Consider the following 5,145-nt stretch of genomic DNA (forward strand, 5'->3'; position numbering starts at 1 on the left):
TGCCCTAAGGTGTAGAGGAAAAAAATCCCTCTAAGATCTTCTTGGTTTGGTAGGGTCTGTGTTATCCTGAGCTACCTTAACACCAGCTTTGAGGTATAAGCTATGCATCCTCTTAATCCCATTAAAGGTAGATTAGGGAACCTGCCACATCAGATTAACACTTGACTCTGCTGAAACCATGGACACATCCATGTGAGGGTGTCTTCGGTACAATCTTCCATCTCGACTTTCCACGTCATGGCATAGTTCCTTGGTGTAGGAATTCTAGGAAAACTTCTCAACGGATCGGGTAGCCTTCCCATATGATTCTTGGTGAAGAAATAAGTATATGCCCACACATAAAGGAGTTGTAGCATCTCATTTGTTTCCCTGATTTCTGGTTGTAGAAGTTGATTGCGATAAGAGTATCGGCAAGGACAATAGGTACAGGGCTTTTCGAGTGTGCGCCCCAAGAAAAGAAAGTGTCAATTGCAGCGTGATCTACCACCCTCTCATGAAAAGGAAAGAAGATTATTCCAAACAAGATTAAGGCTAGGGTCTTATTGAAAGTTGTCCAATTCCCTTGATGAGTTAAAAGGGAAAGATGTTCTTCCAAAGTGGAGAGCTTCCATCCTTTGACCGCCCCATTACCTTCCAAAATGGATAGGTGAGGAGGTAGTCCAATTAACTCAACTACCTTATTTGAGGATGTACATCCTTCTTGAGTAAAGTAGACTCCCTTATATTTGGGCCACTTAATCATTAGGTCATATTCCTCAAGGAAGGGTACTATGTCAAAATGTGGGAATCGGAAGCAACAAAATTCTGGTTTCCAGAAGTGTACCAAAGCTCTCATGAAAGCAGGATCGACGGATACCCTCAACAAGTCGAGGATTCTTCCATAACGTCTTTGAAATTCTTCCTTGACTTCTCTTGGCATTAGAGCACATAAGTAATTCACTCTTGGCATTGCGGAGTTCGGAATGTTCACTTTCCTCAATGGTCCATGCATGTTATTACCTATGCCTTCCATATCTAAAAAGGAGGTTTATTAATCTAACAGAAATGCACAATGGATTTTTTTTGCCTACATTTTATCATGTTTTTATTTCGCTAAGGATTATGATGTGTGAATTTGTATTTTTTTTAGAATAAGCTAGCCTATATGATGCTTAAATTGGGGCATACGGAAGGATAAATTTTGTTTTTGACTACCTCCTAATCCTCATTCATTTGGGAAATGAAACAACAAATGCAACAAACATATGCTCAACCAAAATGATTCTATGAGCGGCATAGATCTCTAGTCTGGGATCCTTGACAAAGAAAGTGTTTTATAAAGGAAGGTTCTAATTTTCCTCACTAGTTTTTAATGGCCCCCAAGGTGCCCCCATTATAAGGACCCAATACCTTTATCGTCATCACCTGACAAACTCTAAGGTTTGTCGTAGTATTTCGGGCTAGAGTAACTGGTTATCATCTTGAGTGTAATTTTTGACAAGGCTCGCAGGCTCTAAGGCCGTTCTTGGGCTGTTCGTACGTCAACCACTCCCTATGTTTACGCTCTCATGCCCCCAGGTAAAGAGGGAATTGTTGTGTGCTATGATTTGTGTATAGTTGTTATTTTAGACATGTGCAAAATTTAAACATATGGACAATTAGCAATGCCACAAAATAAACAAACAAGGTAAAGGAGAAAAGATATTTAAGCTATTATTCTTATTTTGTTAACTTCATCATTTATTTGGGCCTGACCCTCTTAAACGTCCCCAGTGGAGTCGCGAATTGTCGTAACCAAAAAAATTCTGATCATACGACCAATGATTTGGACTACCTTTTTAAATATCTCATTAATTAAGGAATGCCCAGAAACCAGACTAATTCTCAATTAATGGTTTTTGAAAGATGGTTCATGGAGTCGCTATCAATGTTTTACTCAAAACATTGGAAAAAGAAAATATTTTTGAAAATCCAATGATGACCTTAATAACCAAAATTGAGTTTGGGGTCGGTTACGTGTAAGGAATGTATTATGCACCCCTACAACGCCCTAAATTGGTACCCTATGATGAAGATAACATGATAAGAATTAATAGTTTAAATATTTAGTCTCCTTTATGAACAATTTTTTTACATACTTAAATTTAAATTACTTGATTGACCCTAAGATGTCAACATGGTTGCTTTTATTATAATAATGTTTGAAATAAAAGAAGTGGAAGATGGAGAAAAAGATTGATGAATAATACCTCGTAACAAGCTTTATTAATGTTCTTCCAATATATGAGACTTGAGGCGCTTTTTGGCTGCCTTATACACTACACAAATGCCTCACAAATCTCAAGAAGTACAATAGGAGAACGAGAGAGAGAGAGAGAGAGAGAAATTTCGAGCTATATGAGACTTCTTAGACGAAATTTTTTGGCCCCTAGAGTAGTGCCCGAGTCTACTATTTATAAACGTCAGAACTGACCAGAACGATCTATTTTAATTTTAGAACGGCCCGTTCTGGGTCAGTTTGTTATGGGTTAAGTTTGAATTTGGAATGTCCTGTTCTGATGCCAGAACGAACCGTTCCAAACTTGAACTTGGATCATAACAACCTATGTTGGAATGACCCGTTCTGACCCGTTCTTAGCTAGGGTTTTCAGGCTTTTTCAGTAGTTTGAAACGACCTGTTCTAGATTAGGAATGACCCGTTCTAGCTTTGAAACGACCCGTTCCATATTAGGAATGACCCGTTCCAGCTTTGGAACGGCTCGTTCCGACTTTGGAACAACCAGTTCCGGGCTTCTAAATCAAACCTGTTGGGCTTTAGGCCCTCTGACGTCACATCAAGTTATTTCTATGCTTCAAGAACTCTTTTCCTTCATAATAGAAGTCCATTTCTTTGTTTATAGGTCTGGACAAAATTAGGCATCTACAAGATGAAAAATAAAGAAACTTAAGCACAACTCATAACTCTTTTCCTCTAAAGAGCTTAGAGCTCAGGGAGCTTATGTATCACCCAACTCAATTAGGCCAAACCGACCTTCTCCAACTTGTCCACACCAGGCCTCCAACCCATCATCATAAAGTGAAACACTAAGCGGTTAACTCCTAATGGCTAACAAGATATTTTGACATGAAAATCTTCTACACCTAACGAGATATCTTCACTTATAGGAACAATATATCTATGTGCAATCATCATAATATATCTTCAAAATATCATATAACACTATCTCTAAACCTAAGGATAAGATCAATCACCTATATATGATATACTAGATACCATATTTTACCATAATTTTATTCTTAACTTAGACCTTCTTCTAACTTAAATGTCAAAGTATTTTTGTAGGTGTCCCACCACCATAGATATTATTGAAATATCTAATCAAAATCCTTGTAGATTTTAATATACATTGACATGAATTTATTAGGTAACCTACATTATTTTAGGCTAGGAAAGAATATATATATTCCCCTTTTAGATTTTAATGTACATTGGCATGAATTTATTAGGTAACCTACATTATTTTAGGCTAGGGAAAAATATATAAATTCCTGAAAAATAAAAATAGTGGAATGTGGTTAGGATTTCAAGAAAGAAAAACTAACGTAATGTGTCCGTGACGTGTCGAGATAGGTCACCAAAGGCTAAGATCAGATCATTATGTTCTCCACGTGTCAACATCCCAGCAGCTGTGAGCGTAATGGGAAAACAAGTGGTTGAGTCAACGTTGGTGGTGTCTTTGTCCAGCCGCATTGCTTTCCATGTTGGATATTTAATTTTTATTTTAGTTTCCAATTTCGTTTGATTATTTATTTGCTGTTATTATTAAAATCTTATATTCAGATTGATAATATAATTAAATAATTTGGTTTTTAGAGAAGTATATCATCAATGATTTTATAAAAATTTCACTGATATATTTCCTTGCTTAAATAATTTTTTTATTTTGGTCAGCAAATTAATAATTTAGAAATTAGTATATTTTAGCTTCTTGAACATGTGGGGGCACTTGGCATGGTGGGGCAAGTTGGTGTGCTTCTCACGGCATAGCATCGAAGACATAATAAACTTTTCATAAATCGTACAATGTTCTTGCGTTTCTCATTTGCATTGGTCCCACCAACTCGTGTGACACATCTACCACCATGAACATCCCACCTTATAATTGTTTAATTTAAGTTCTAAATGGCGTGGAACCATGCATTGTGATGTTTTCAACCAGGCCACTTTGGGTGGCATTTGTAGGAATTATTTCTTCCTTTAAATGAACATAGAGTTATAACTTTAAAGACTAATTTAGAGATTTTTTTTTAAAGTATGTTTTTTTATTTATTATAATATTTATCACTATTAATATTTAAATCAAATATTATAATTTCAAAATTTATAATTAGTGTGAATTGATTTTGAGTAATCTTGGAATATTATGTAAATAAAAGTGATAACAAGATACTCTCTATCATATTCTTTCTAAAGTATTTTTTTTATAGGTTAAAATTTATAAAATTTGAGAAAAAATCATTAAATAAGATATAATATTATAGAAATTGCGACTTTTAATAAATTTTAATCAATAGAAGAGAATATATTCAGGAAAACAAAAAAAAAAATCATTCCTAGTAGTTCTCTTTGTTCCAAAAGCCACTCAACTTTTTTTTATTTTTTATTTTTAGTTTTTATATTTATTTATATAAATGGTCATAAACTTATTAGGATTTATCTAGTGGAGATATATAATTAATTTGCAAGAAGTTTTGTTATCATTTTATAATATTTTAGCGAAAAAAGGTATTTCATGTCCCTCTTATTAAAAAATGATAATTATTTAAAAGTGTGTCTTTCTTCTTTAAAAAAATTAAAGCAAAAAAAATAATAATAGAGGAGTAGTAGTTATTTGAAAGGAATGAATGATTTATAATTTATAAAGGAATAATTTAAGGATAAAATAAAAACTAAAATATGTACATAAAAAAGGTCTATCGTCTTTATAATAATTATAAATTATAAATTATTATTATTTTTTTTATATATTTTCTTAATTCTTTATGTAATTATTTATGTCTATCATGTCAACTATCTTATATTTGAATTTTTTCCTTTTCTTTTTCCCGAAAAAATTTATTGTATAAAACTAATAATACTCTTTTTTTATCATTCGTCAAATTTGA

The sequence above is a fragment of the Cajanus cajan genome, chromosome 6 (assembly GCF_000230855.2).
Source record: "Cajanus cajan strain Asha chromosome 6, NIPB_CcT2T_4, whole genome shotgun sequence".
Taxonomy (NCBI): domain Eukaryota; kingdom Viridiplantae; phylum Streptophyta; class Magnoliopsida; order Fabales; family Fabaceae; genus Cajanus; species Cajanus cajan.